This window comes from Furipterus horrens, unplaced genomic scaffold (genome assembly GCF_987537825.1).
Source record: "Furipterus horrens unplaced genomic scaffold, mFurHor1.1.pri manual_scaffold_5, whole genome shotgun sequence".
In the NCBI taxonomy this organism is placed as follows: Eukaryota; Metazoa; Chordata; class Mammalia; order Chiroptera; family Furipteridae; genus Furipterus; species Furipterus horrens.
Window position 1 is genome coordinate 11,313,652 of NW_028327175.1, and position 15,422 is coordinate 11,329,073.

The window sequence follows — 15,422 nt, forward strand, 5'->3', positions numbered from 1 at the left end:
CATAGACATGATACAGAAATCCAGAAGAAAGTAAGAAGAACTAGGTAGAGGAAATATCCATGTTTTCTGAAGCTGGCACTCTACAGATTGTGGCTAAAGAGAGGTCCCCAGTTTCCTGGACATGGTGGATTTCAAGCTTACTGCTCTAGATAGATCTGTGTCTTTGATTCAAGGTATGACTCATGCCTCTGCTTAACTGGGCCAGAGAGGTAGCACGTGATTCTGAACAGGGAGTAAGTTGCAGCTATCAGCTTCGTCGTCCCCCGTTGTATTTGGCTTCCTGTCAAATTGGGGCACGGGGCACAGGGCACGGCTATCAGATTTGAGATAACCCATGCCTCACAATGTATTTGGTCACATTCAGTCACTGCCTTGCTAGCAAATTCAGTGTAGGCCCAAAAGCAACGATGCCACTGAGGCCCTCTCACTTCCGTAAGCAAGATCTAACAGCCTCATGGCCTGTTGGGAGGAACTGGGAAAAGTCATTAAAAATCATTTTTAATTCTTTTCTGGATATATTTTCTGCTTATTTAACTTATACAATTTAAACATACTCCATTTGCAATTTAAAAAGTAAGGACTTGGATCAGAAGATAAAACACAATTAAACCCGTGGGAACACCTTACCTTTTGGGCTTGGACCCCAGATAGGAAGAAACAAACAAACAAACAAACAAACAAACAGAAAGAACAAAGGAAAGAGGATGAAATTAGCAGCTTTTTATGAAACAGGAACAATGGATGTAAAAATTCTGAAGGAGTCAGGATTGGTCAGAACAAGCCCCCAGTATCAGCATTGAATCTTGGTTCTAACTCCCCCGAAGGGAAACCTAGGCGAGGACAGAGGGGATCCTGACTCAGCCTCCGGTTCACATCCTGCCTGGATTCCATTCATCATGCAGATGAGAATCTAAGACCCACTGTGGTGAATTGTACACCGAGGCAGAATTCTTCCAGCCAATCTGAGGGGCTGGTTTCCAAAGGCATTCAAACCTTGATAGGATTTCTTCCCAGACCCAGGTGGCACTTTGGAGGACGATGTGCGGCTCTTTGTGGTTTGATGGCAGGTGTCAGGGCACGTTGCATACCCTAACAGCAGCTTTGAAGGCAGGGCAGGGGACCCCCTCCAAGGAGGCTGCAGACTGACTTTGCGTACATTGTGGTTTTAGGTTGAAAATACTTCCCATCAAGAAGTATTTATTGAGCCATGGCCATGTGCTGTGTTTTAGTCTAGGCAATGAGGTTAGAGCAATGAGCTAGGATAAATGGAAACAAAACCACTGGCTTTTAAACCAAACTAGCATCCCGTGGTTTGTCAGTGATCAGAGAGGTGGGAAAGCGTAGGTATTTCAACTCCACTCTCTGAGTCTCATTCAGCTTCCAGAACCAGAAGAGTCAGGGCCCTTCATAAGGCAGTGTTTTGGGGAAGTATGTAGTGCATTTGTTAAATGTAGACAATCTATCAAGACAAGGCAAGGGAAGTCCCCTGCTTTTCTCGGAGACAGATAATTGGCCCTTCATTTTTCTTGGTCAATGCAAAATGCTTCACTGACCCACAAGAGTACAAGCAGGTAATGATTCAGCCCTCAACAGGCTTCCCAGGGATGCCATCTGTTCTGCTGATGTTTAATCAAGTGGAGAGGTTAAATTAACCGATGTATTCTTGGATGGTGTGTGGGTGCCCTCTACTCCTCCTTCATGAAATTCTACTAACACCTTCTGAGTAGCATGTTTTTTGGGAGTTATGCTTACCTCTTTTGGGCATACAATGAAAAACCTCACAAATTCCAGTTTTTGAAATTAGTCAACAAACTTGCTTTTCTGGAAATTACAGGCTGTTCTTTTAAATAAAGACCTTGTTGAAGTAACCACAGAATTTCAAATTTTAGAAATGTTTATTATGATTCAAGGAAAAGCAAAGGTTCTAAGGATCTAATAGGTGGTCAGGTACTGTAATTTATATGTAATTGATCCTTTTGGAGGCCAATGTTTCTAAGCATGGTCTTACTTTTTCAAGTGGCTTGTATGAAAACTTAACATTGACGGAGAGAGTTCGTTCTTTTACTGTAATAAAAAAAATATACCCGACTAAGTGGATCCCCTAAAATTCTGTTCTAAAACAGATGCCATGTGAAATCTTTTGAAAGAAACCTAAACAAGTGATTGACGGGGGGTTTCTGAGAACATTGCCGTGTGAGAAGCATCCTTTCTGCCCTCTCAGTGGTGTGGTGAGGCGCTGTGGTGAAACAGCTCTTCCTCTCTGAGAAGGGCATGGCTTCTTGTCTTTCCCTCACACCTGCTTTGCCAAAGCCAGGGTCAGGCCTCCGCAGAGGACAGTGGGGAGTGTTCTTCAGGAGTGAAATGTACTGAAAATCCAAGCAGCCAACCGGTAGCTGAGGTTTTAATAAGGGATCTGGCAACTACCTGAAAGGTATATTGCATCAGGGAAAGGAAATCTCAACATGTAATGGCCTACATCTTTTTTTCTAGATTCTTCTCCCTATTCATCATAAATGGAAATTATTCATTTATCATTTCCCTGGAGCATTACACAAATCCTAACAGCAATGTCTGTTTCACCAAAGATCTTGTGAGCTGCTAGTTTTGTTTCCAACATTGGAAACAAGCATCTCAAACACGCAAAGAGTCAGCCAGCTTCACATCATGCTGCCCATGTAACCATCCTTCATCTCCAGTTCCCTTCAAGTCTAGCCCTGTAGTAAATGCATGAGGGGCCCAGAGCTTAAGCACCTGAAGTGAAGCAAGATCTGAGTATCTAGTTTGTAATTCTGCCGTTCAAGACTTGAGTAACTTTCTCTTTATTGACATTGACATGTGGTTCTCAGGGACTGGTATTGATTCTAGGAACATCTTGATCTTGAACTTGAAAGGTTCGAGTTGCTGGTCTCCTAGAAACGGTCAGGCCACCTGCAGGATTGATGCTAATCTGTGCTCTGAGTGAGCCTTCCAACAGAATGAGGACCTGCAGTTGAGAGAAAATGACAAGTGGCTGAGTGGCTCCTTTTTTCCAGGGTTGCAGTGAGCCTCAGTGTTTCCACGTTGATGGCATAAAGTGCTGTACAAATGCAGGCCATTATCAAATGTGAGGTATTACCTTAGGAAACCCAGATCATCCCTTTTGTCTCCAAAGAAACTGGGAAATAAAACGTTGTTCTGCAAGTTTCATACTTAGCTATGCCTAAAATCTCTTTTGGCAATATCATTCAATATCCATTTACTTATCTTGAAAGATGCAAAATGAATATAGTAAATTACTATTAATTCAGGCTGCATTAATTGAGCTTATTTAGATAGAGCTTGAATGAAAATTTACTTTTGTTTCATCTATCCTGAAAAGAAGGAAGGAGGTTGTTAAACAAGTCAGTAATTTAAAGAGGAGTGTAAAGGCTGTGCCTAAACTACATTCATATGTGTTTTATAGATGCATAGAGATATTTATTTGCATATAAATGTCATCAGTATGGTCGTCATAAAAATTTCCCACATACTCTTTAAAATAGTCCCAGGCCACTTGTTAGTTGACAATGCTTTATTTGCATAACTGTACCATGAGCTATTTTCTAGATAGGGAGGTGTTCCTCAATGTCAATCTTATCTTGATAGTATCTTAAAACTGAAATTGAGTAGAAATTATGCTCAGTAACAAGGTTAAAGCAGAATGTCCAAGATATTTGTCATATAAATTAAAAAATATTTTTGTTTAAGAAGCTATACATGATTCCTAGGAGCAAGCAATGCGTGCATTGAAAACAGGAACTTGTCTCTAACAGCAATATTTAGGACATCATTTCTAGAAATAGACATTGAGATGTTTTTAAGCTACAAAGTTTAATTTATAGTACCAACCTTGTCATTTTTTTCACATTATCAGACTCTGCCTTGCCCTCAGTGTGGTTCTGATTTAAGAGAATTTCCTCAATTTATGTCTTGAAACATTAGCTACTCTTGTAATAAAAAAGTTCATCTAGGTTTGTATTCAACACCACTAAAGTGTTAACAAATATATTTCTTTTTATCGGCTAACATGTTACATACTATGCTTCTTTGAAAGTTTACTTCCCAGATGGTGCTTTTGGACCATAGAAAAACATTTCTTGTGTGATGTTTCAGTAACAGGTGATAAAAGTTCTTTGAAAATGATATGTTCCTCTTCAGATTGTACTCTCTTGTGCTCTTCGAAGAACAAACTGTGATTACCCACAAAACCATTCTTTTGACAGCCAAGAATGAGAGTTTGACCATTTGACACCAGTATTCCTTTCCCTGCAGGGCTGGACCACTCATCTAGCCGGCCAAGTAAGCTCCCAGGAGGCCCAGACTCTCAGTAGTGCTACTAGGACTGTGGGGAACAGTATTGCTCTGTGGGTTGGTGCTAAGCAACAGCAGAGGTTAAGAGGAAGGGGCAAGAGGTGGAACCCAGGGACTGGCTCCTGTTCTTTGTATCATTGCCTTTAACTTCATTGCCCATTATAGCATGGGGCCCACCACGATGCACCAACACATATCCTAGTCAAAGTGAGAAGCTAGGAGAGTTTGCCTTCAGCAACTCCCGTATGGCTAGCCCCACACCCAGCTGTGGAAAAACAGGTGTCATGTATTCCTGGGGCCCAGGCCCTCTGGGACGTGCACCATTCACTAGTTCTATCCCTACCTAAGTGTCTGGTCTAGACACCCTTTCCCTAAAGAGTTTTTTAGCTATGTGTTTAGTCATTAACTCCTCTATTCTACAGTATTAATAACAAGCACAAGTATGGTCATACCAAGTATGATCTAGAGCAGTGCTATCCTGCAGAACTTCCTGTGAAGATGCGGATGCATGCCTGTGTTCTCTCTGATGTCAGCCACTGGCCACCTACTGGCTACTTAGTGGCTGCAAATGTGGCTGAGGAATGCAATTTTTTGTTCTATTTTATTTTAATTAATTAACTTAAATTTTAAAATGCCTCATGTGGCTACTGGTTATTGTATTGGATAGCAAAACTCTAGAGATTTTTATCTTAATGCAAAAACTGAAGGCTATGGGGAAGCTGTAGATGGCCAGTGGGTGGGCGGTCCCTGGTGGCCCTTGCAAATGCCCCATCTCAGAAAGCCACCTCAGAGGGGAAAGGCAAGCCAGGGACCCCGACCTGACCCAGCTTAACTGCTGGGGGCAGATCAAGCTCCGCAGAAAATAGAACTTTTCAGGAAGAACATAAAATGTACTACTATGATTCACATATTCTGACACCATTTCCTTCTTTTCCCCTTGCCTTATATCCCCCTCAGGTTTCAAAAGAAGAGTTTTTGAACTATTATGCTGGTGTTAGTGCTTCTATTGACACCGATGCCTATTTCATTTTAATGATGACAAAATCCTGGAGATTATGACTTCTGTCTGTTAATTCTTCTGGAAATCAGGGACTCTCGGAGAGTGGGATGCATCCAAAAGAAGTCCAAGGCTATAGATAATCATAAGGTATAAACTAAAGTTTCTGAAAGATCTGGCATTATCAAGGCAATTGATCTTCAGTCCTCTTAATTACATGGAACATGTTCATTTCCTTAAATGCCTGAGGATATATTTTTAAATCATAAAGAAAAGAAGAAGGGAGGAAGGAAGAAGGGAAGGAAGGAAGGAAAGAAGGAAAGAAGGAAGGAAGGGAGGGAGGAAGGAAGGAAGGAAGGAAGGAAGGGAGGGAGGAAGGAAGGAGACCATGAAGTGAGGCTGGGAGGTAGTTCTTAGGTGAAACAATAGACTCCTCGCTATAGCCTTCCTCTTACTGGTGGTATAAACGTAGTGGTTCTCCCACACCTTCCCTTTCTTTGCTGCCTTTGGAATCTGTAGCAGGAGGTGCTAATAAAAACACTGGAGCAACCTCTGACTGTAATATTTCCTGAGTGTATTTATTAATGTTTCTCTTGGTGAATACTTTATAAATAAAATTGATTTTATTCTAAAATGTAATGACTTTGGGGGGCTATTTTTATATTTTAATGCAGGGATTTTGAAACTCACCAAATTCCCACACTTGCATGAAGAGGGGACATAAGAGCCTCGTGTGAGAAAAGGAAGGTGTGTGAGAAAAGGAAGGTGTGTGAGCTCAGCTGACCCGCTAGATTGAGGCTGGGCTCTCACAGACTGGGTGTGCTTACTGGACCTGCCTAGGCGGATGAGGGGGGATGCACAGGGGAAGGGAAGTGCCTACTGGAGCCCTCGAAGGCTTTCTGGAGCCTTAGGGTAATCCAGGGAGGAGGAGTTGAAAGCTATTTTGGGGACTTCTTCTTTTGAACCCACTTCTAGGTTCCTATACAAGGCAGGTGATGTCAGCTTCTCTGACACATTCTTCCTCCTCTAATAACTGCTTCTTAGGAAGCAAAAAAAATCTGCAGGTCGGTTGCACAAATATCCACTTACCTTTTGTCTTAGAAAAGGGGTGGGGGCGAAGGTGGGAGAAGAGATGGAAGGAAAAAACTCTGCTTCTCAAGTGTTCACAAGCACACAGATCATGTGGGAATCGTGTTAAAATGCTAATGCTGATTCAGAAGTCTGGGGTGGGGTCAGAACATCAGCCTTTGTAACAAGCTCCCCTATAGGTTGACATCTCTGGTCTTCAAATAACACTTGGAGTAGCAAGGGGAAGAGAGAGATCAGCTTGAACATTTCCAGTGCTAGCTTTTTCTAATTTGCCTACGTTTGGTTGACCATTATAATTTGTGATTTTTGAGAGCTGGGCCAATCTCTCCTTGTCTTTAAAGTCATAAAAGTATGAAGGAAGCCTCCAAGAGAATGTTTGTGCCTCCCAGATACATTTAGGAGAGTAATAGCCCTTCCAAGAGGCCTTGCGTGGTGGCGTTGGAGAACTTCTCATAGTCCAGGACTGAGTCCTGCGGCCTCTGGACCCGAAGACCCAGGTGTCAGCCCGCTGAGAGAGTAGGTCCATAGCTCAAGAGAGACCTACACTGAGCAAGTTCACAAGAACTGATGCTGAAACGGAAACGCCAAGCCATTAATCCACCATGGAGAATGCAGTTCTCATGTGTGCTGAGACCAGATCAGAGAGCTCGCCTGGTTTGAGGATGAGAGATTGACAGCACAGCTCTCGGTACAGGGTGGCTTTTAGCTATTGATTCTCAGCTACTGCGAAGCTGAGCAAGAGGATATGCATGTGGTACGTTAGGGTAATGCTACCTGATGTAACAAATACACTCTCCCATTTATAAAAGCTCAAACACAGCACAGCGAGTCCCCATGAATGTTCTGTTCTGTGACTTTAAGTGAAATGACGTATAACGAAACCAGTTTTACCATAAGTGATATAAACAAGCCTTAAGTTCCTACAGCATCTCATCAATGTTATAATGAAATGATAGTGAACAAAAGAGCATTGTGTTTATTTTTCACTCATGAAACAGTATCATGTATCTGCTGTTCATCATCAGTGAAAGGTTTCTTCCTTGCAGTGACTCCGGTTTGTGGGATTGCTCCATTCTGTGCTTCTGCTGTTCTCTCGGGCTTCGGAGTCAGTGATAACCTTGTGGCTGAGGGGGAGGGGGTTTAGAGAAGACCGTAAACTTTCTGAAAAGCTTTGGTCTGGAAGTGACACCCATCCCTTCTGCTTGCATTCCATTTACGGGAACTAGTCCCATGTTTATATCTAAATGTGAAGGAGGCTGGGAAGTAGAGTTCCAGGCAGGAAGTCCTACTGACGGAAAATCTGTGTAGTGTAGGACGCCTACAAAGTTTGGCAGACAACCAGCTCTCTCTGCCACTTGAAATAACAGTCCCCACTGTCTTCCTTTTTTTTTTTCTCTCCTTAAAGAGGCATGCTTGGTGGTCTTAGTGGCTATCATGGAGTGAGATATTTGCCAGGCTAGAGAACTGTGCTTTCTCTCTTCCTCGTCCCATTAGCAATCAAGAAAACAACTTCTACAACTATGTAAGGTAATAATTCCCGAGTCAGTAAGTCCTGTCCCTTGGACCTCATGCTCCTGTTTCACTCCTTGAAATTTGTGCTGCCACAACCCTGAGGCAATTCATCCTGTATCTGCCCCCTGTGATCCAGGGCCTAGGGATTTTCCATCTGTGTCTGCAAAGGGACTTTCTGTGGGGACTTCTAGGTCCTGTCACACTTACTGCAGCGAGGTACTCATGTTGGTAAGTGAGAAAATGTTTGTCCTAGGCTCAGATCTCTCGTTGGGAACCTACTTATAATTATGAGGTTATTTGGCAATTGGAATCAGAACAAAGGGCATGGAGATTAGAATACTTAATGAAATTAGGCTGATAGTTTATTGTATTTATCTTGCCAATGAGACCATGATACTCTTTTCCCAGGAGTCCCTGGAGAGGATGAACAAAGATGTCCTCTCTGAGCTCTAACAACCCATAGGAGGGTCACACTCTTCACTTCAGATATGTTCATTAGACTCGTCCATGAGTTCGCTCAGGATCAGGTCTGCCTGTCCTGCCTGGTGGCGCTGCGTGTCTCTTTACGTACCTTTACGTACCTGTGCCCATTCGTTGTACATAAACGTCATAACAATTTTAGTGTTATTAGAGGGCTAACGTACTTCCTTGTTAATTAGAGTGTACCTTACTGTTGCTCCAGTGAACTGGCCCCAGAAATCAGGTACTTTCTTGTTTCCTATTAGAGAGAAAAATTAAATTGAAGGTAATGTAACTGGCCAACATGGTTTGATAAATCATGGGAAGGAGGTGACTTTGTGAGCACCTAGATGGTTTTAGGTTGGGGACTGGTCACCAGCAAGACTAAGCATAGTTTAGATACCTGGAGCTTGGGGCAGACCCAACTTCTGGGGAGGGGAAGGGTGTCGCAGCTCGTTATCACACGGATCACAAGTTAATCAAGCTCACCTAGGTAATGCACCTCAATACAAACTCTGGACACCGAGGCTGAAGTGGCGCTTCTTGGTTGGCGCACATGTTCCTGTGCTGGGAGGGTGACGTGTCTTGGTTCCAGGAGGAGAGAAGACAGTGCTCTCGCTCTGCACTTCTCGCGCTTCTGCTCGGATTCCGCCCCGTACGTCTCTTCTTCTGGCAGGTCCTCCTGATTGGATCCTTTCTAATAAAACTGTAATCGTAAGTATAGAGCTTTCCTGAGTTCTGTGTCATCGTAATCAATGACTGAAACTGGGCATGTCACAGGACCTGCATTTTTAACCAACAGACTATAAATTCAAGGTTTCTACAAACCTTGCCTGCCCTCTGGAATTTAGACCCAAGGCTGCAGCATCACCCAATGCCAGTTTGCCAGCTTGCCTTGCAGATCTCAGACTTGTCATTACCATGTAAACCGATCTCTTAACATCTCTCTCTCTCTCTCTCTCTCTCTCTCTCTCTCTCTCTCTCTCCCTCTCTCTCTCTCTCTCTCTCTCTCTCTCTCTCAACATCACGCACATCGACACACTGTTGGTTCTCTCTTTCTGGAGAACCCTGACTAAGACAGAAGCACAAGTGGCCTGGGGACCCTCAAAGTAAGAAGTAGCATCTGAAGGAAGAGAATTCTTGTTGAGAACTGTGCCGGTTGACTTGCATAGTCTGCCTTAGTTCTGCGGGGTTAGGGCCAGAATGAATTCCTGTAATCACAGCACACCCAGTTGGGGTTGAAACAGACTAACAAGATACGTCATTCTTCACTAAATTGGTTCATATTTCAAGGCCTGATTCAACAGCTAAAGCCTTTACAGAGCTTTCTTCAGTCTTCCAGCAAGATCTACTAGTTCTTTCATTTCTTCTATGCCTTTTGTTGGGCATATATGTATCCTAGTCTACTAATCAGATGTATAATAAATACTACTGTATTTTCTATAGTGTACCCTTGGGCTTGAAGCACTTCCCCATTCAAGCTGGCTGGCAGACAATGGAGCTTAAGCCTTATGGGGACTCCCACCTAAGGCTGTTCAATGGTTCTTAGATCTGTAATGCTGGGGGAGGGGGTCAGGGAGGGGGAGGGGTGCAGCCTCAGTTCAGGATTAAAACCACTGACCTTCAGCATGGTTTGTTGCTGAGCATCAGTGTAGCAATAGCTAACAGGTACACTGCTCAATCTGTTTACTTTTTCCCTCCATATCAGACTGGTAAGGGAAGGCAGTAACAGAGAGGCAGAGACCTCTGCAGTTTCTTCTTCCTGAAAACTTTTGACAAAATGGCTCAGAATTTTTATAAAAATAGATTTTTTCCTTTATCAGTCAAATATATCATTTTTTTTCAATGGCTTCTGAGCTTGATGTCTTATTAATTATTCATATTTTTATTTTATTTTATGTTTTATGTAGAAATGATTTCCACATCCAAAAAGTGTAAAATGATTCACCAATGTCTTCTAGAATATTTGTTTTCGTTTTAAAAATTTATATTGTGTTGATGTGGGATTTACTCTGAAATAAGAAGTCGGTACTTTTCATCTACAAATGGCTAGTGCATTGCTTTAATCTCATTTATTAAATAACCCACCTTTTCTCCACTAATTTGAAATGCTTGAAAATTTTGTAAGTACATGGATCTAGATACACAGGTTTTCTATTCTATTTCATTGATTGCTCTGTGGAAAAAGAAAAAGAAATAAAGAAAATATAACCAGGGATAGTCGTAATTTCTAGGCAAATAATTTTGTGGTTTTTTTGCACTGATCATTATGATCATTTTGTCACTTCTAAATGAGAGTAATTTATATTGTCTTCAAAAGTGAATAAACTGCTGAAATCACTCATATAGTTACTCTCAATTTCTTGTCGTTCTAGAATTATTTTTCTATATGGTATTTAGAAAAATAGCTTGGTCTATGTATGTAGTGGGGAAGGCTGCATGTCAATGATTAAATATTATTTCTGAGAAGAGAAATTAGGAAAGAATGTCTTTTCTTGTTACATCATATATGTCTGTGTTTCTTGAATTTTTGAGAACAAGCAAGTATTAGTTTAGAAATAAAGATTCAATGAAGATTTAAGAAATAACATGAAAATATTATCATCAAAGAACTTAATGAAGTCTTTGTGTCTTTTAATGTACTTTTTTCACTTTATTCTTTTGTATTTTCCAGATATGCAATAATTTCACCTGCCAATAATGATAATTTGGTTTCCTCTTGATTTTTGTACTTTTTACTTAGTTTTCTTGTCTAACTGCATTTCCTAGCATTTCTAGAACAATGTTAAATTGGTGACAGTGGAATATTTTTTGTTTTATTTCTGAATTTAATGCAGTACTTTTAATAAATTTCATCACTGAGCATAACCTTGGCTTATGTCCTACACTTATTTTACTAAATTTTTTAAAGTATATTTTATTATGTTGTTAAAGTTGTTCCAATTTCTTTTCCATTTGCTCACCTCTTCCCAGTAGCCCCCTTCCCTCCAGCAATCCTACTCCCCTTAGTTCATGTCCATGGGTCATGCACATAAGTTCTTTGGATTCACCCTTTCCTATATTATTTAACTTTCCTCTGTCTATTTTGTATCAACCAATTATGCTTCTTAATCCCTGCATCATTTCCCCATTTCTCCCCCTTCCCCCTCCCAGATGATAACCCTCCAAATGATCCTCATACCTATGATTCTGTTCCTGTTCTGGTTGTTTGCTTAGTTCTTGTTTTTATTTTTTAGATTCAGTTGTTGATAGTTGTAAATTTGTTGTCATTTTAATGTTTATAATGTTGATCTCCTTTTTCTTGAATAAGTCCCTTTAATATTTTCATATAATAATGGGTTGGTGATGGTGAACTCATCTTTACCTCATCTGGAAAACACTTTCTCTGCCCTTCCATTCTAAATGATAGCTTTGCTGGATAGAGGAATCTTGGTTGTCAGTCCTTACTTTTCATCACATTGAATACTTCTTCAGTCCCTTCTTGCCTGCCAAGTTTCTTTTGAGAAATCAGCTGATAGTCTTATAGGCACCCCCTTGTAGGTAATGCTCTGCTTTCCTGTTCCTGCTTTTAAGATTCTCTCTTTATCTTTCACCTTTGGCATTTTAATTATGATGTATCTTGGTGTGGTCCTTTTTGGGTCTAGCATGTTTGGGACTCTGTGCTTCCTGGACTTGTATGTCTATTTCCTTTACCAAAGTTGGGAAGTTTTCCTTCATTATTTTTTCACATAAGCTTTTGATTTCTTGCTCTTCCTCTCCTCCTTCTGGCATCCTATGATTCAGATGTTGGCACATTTAAAGTTGTCCCAGAGCTTCCTAAGCCTCTCCTCATTTTTTCAATTCTTGTTTCCTCATTTTGTATTGGGTGACTATTTTTTTTCTTGCTTACATTTCAAATCATTGACTTGAACCCTGTTTCCTTCTCTTCACCATTGGTTTTGTGTGGATTTTCCTTTGTTTCATTTAGCATAGCCTTCACTTCTTTTCTTATGCATTTCCCATACTTAAGCATATCTCTCAAGTCTATGAGCATCTTTATCACCAGTGTTTTGAACTCTTCATCTGTTAGGTTGGCTATTTTCTTGTTTGTTAGGTTGGCTGTCTCCTCATTGCTTAGTTCTCCCACTGGAACCTTGATCCAATCCCTCTTTTGGGCCATACTTCTCTGTCTCCTCATCTTGACAGACTCCTGTGTTTGTTTGCCTCTGTGTCTTAGGTAGAGCTGCCACACCTGTTATGTTGTAAGGGGCGGAGCCTTAGGTATTCGTCAGTAATACCTAACGGAGACACATTTCACCACATTGTGGCACTGTGTGGGGGGGAGGGGTCTGAAAAGGAACAATGCCACTTGCTCAGCACTCGCTCCTTTTCCAGGCACTTCTCCCACTTCTTGTATGGGCCTGGCGCCTCTCTAGCTGTTGCCCTGGCTGTTGTTCCCAGAGTGTGTGGGTCTAGGATTGTGGGGGCCCTTTAAACAAGCGGACTCTGCTGAGAGATTGACAGTTTCTGCCGCTGCCCCAAACCCCACTGGTTTTCACAGTCAGAAGCAATGAGGCTTGATTTTCTCTGGTGCTGGGACTGTGAGCTGCGTGGTCTGGTCTGGTGCTGGGAGCGCTCTCCAGGTGTCCCTCCCTACTTTTTAAAACATGTGACTGCACTTTCCGCTGGCCTGCCACTGCCGCCACTGCTGCCACTACCACACTCCATCCTCTCCTCTCCGGCTCTGCCCCTCCTGCCTATCTGGATGAGTATTTCTTCTCTATGTCTTTGTTTGTTGGACTTCCATGCAGCTTGATTTTCTGTAACTTCTGGTTTTCTCTACTTTTGAAGTAGTTGTATTCCTTCATAGTTGTGGAGGGAGACGCAGTGTGTCTATCTAGGCCTCCATCTTGTCTGAAAGTTATTACTAATTTTTTAATGTTAAAAAATAAATTTGAGCATCACTCAAATCTACATTGGCAATTTCTACTTAAATTCACGAAAGTTTATTAATGTGTAAAAAGGATTTAATAGTACATTCATTAGTCTTAGGCTACAGCATTTATCAAACCTTTAATTAAAATATTCCTTAAGCTATCAAGTTACTATTTCACTGTTATCAGGAGATAACAGTATTTTTAATATTAAAATATATTCTGGTTATTTTGCATTTTTGGCTAATGAGTAGCACAGTTTATACTTTGCAGCAACTAATTTGTTGCAAAAAGTAGAAGTTCTTCTTAGCCTCTGCAAGTTCTTCTCCTTGATGAGAAATCTTTACCCTGAGTAGAAAAAGAACTTGCCCTCATAATCTCCAGTGAAGGGCTTGCCAGATTAATTCAAGTGTTACTGCAGAATTCAGCACTGAAACGTTATTTTTCAAACCTCAGGGGCTTTGCATGCTGTTTGCATTTGGTTTTTTACCAGTGTCTTGAGGAGTGGGAGTGTCTTCCTTGGACCCACTGGGTTTTAGTTTCTTTGAACAGCTGCTTCATTGCAAGCTATACACAAATCTCACACAAATGCCACAAACCATTAAAATTCATAAGTAGAGGTAAAGTTGATCTAGAGTAAAGTAGATACAGGAACAAACAGAATTCGATGCAGATATGCATCAGAGAGCTGAAACTTTGGAAAGTTCTCTCCCCACCCCACCCCCACCCCACCCCCACCCCGCCCTATTGTTTCCCCACTTCTGTGGTTACACAGTTAAGAGTGCAGCTGGGGAGGCAACTGTGGATGGGAAAGACAACTGGCTCCTTCCACGAGGGTGCACATGTGCTGTTCTCTCAGGGATGCGGTACCTGCCTCTGTCTGAGCATCCTACCCTGGCATGGCCATGAGGAAGCACATTGACAAATACAATGTTGTTCACTAATATGTGGATTCATTCACAGTTATGACTATGTGCTTTCTAGATTGTAGATACTGTGTTTAGTAATCAGCATAAACCTCAGTAAGTCATTGTCCTCTCTACTTAAAAGCCCAGAGGGGAATCAGACAAATTAGGTAATGACATAGTGTGGGGTCACTAGGGGCAAGTAGAAGGTGTATTAGGGTTCTTCCATAAACCCTGATATATACATGAAATTTATTATGTCACACTCCTGATTCAAATCCTCCTAAGTACCCCCATTCCTTTCAGACTAAATCAAAACTTCTTAGACTGGCACGTCAAATGCTTAACCACTGGCCCCTACCAGTTCTGCCAAGTGCCATCTCAGCCACTGCCCAGTAGACTCTCTGGACCAGGAATGCTAAACTAAGGAGATGCCTGCTTGTGGTTTCCACTGAACCACCTGCCAAGTGACCCAGCACTCTCCATTTTCTCTGTGAGATTCAGTGACACCCACATGGAGACTTGCCTGCCAGGAGGCTGTCCTCTTGTGTATCCTGTACCCAACAAATGAGATGAAAACTCACCCAAGTCAGTTGTGTATGCTCCAAACTTACGTAGGCCAGCTGTACTTGTTATTGTGATTACATTATGCAAGCTGATGAAATGAGTATGCAAAGGAAGACTGATATTGATCTATGAGAACAACCTTCAATGGTTTGAAAAGACTTGATAAAGACATGTTGAAAGATTTCTGCTAGCACAGAGTTGGAAAAGTGATGCTAAAAGATAGGGGTAGAGATATCTTTAAAAGTTAGGCAATTGCACTTAAATTTTTTTGAAAGACCTTTTCTATTTTAAAGAAAGCAGAATTAGAAAGAGTAGATGATGTGATATGGGGTGTGTTAGCTAAGAAAGATGGCACAAAACTACAATCAATGAGCCCTCACTCGAAGCAACAGCCTTGTAACAAAAGAGTGATGCATGGTGAGTGGGCATGCACACATGTTTTTAATTAAAATAAAGTGCTACAGGCAGATACATCTTATTTTTTATGAAAGTGCGCTGAGTCTGACTTTCAGGAGCGAGCACCAACACCCTGCTGCTTCTAACTGAGGCAGGTGAAGAGATATCACCCAGTGTATTTGTAACTCCCTAAGTGTTCAGTCCTCTGTCACATCTCCATGACTTTGAACATGCTGTTCCCTCTGGTTGGAGATG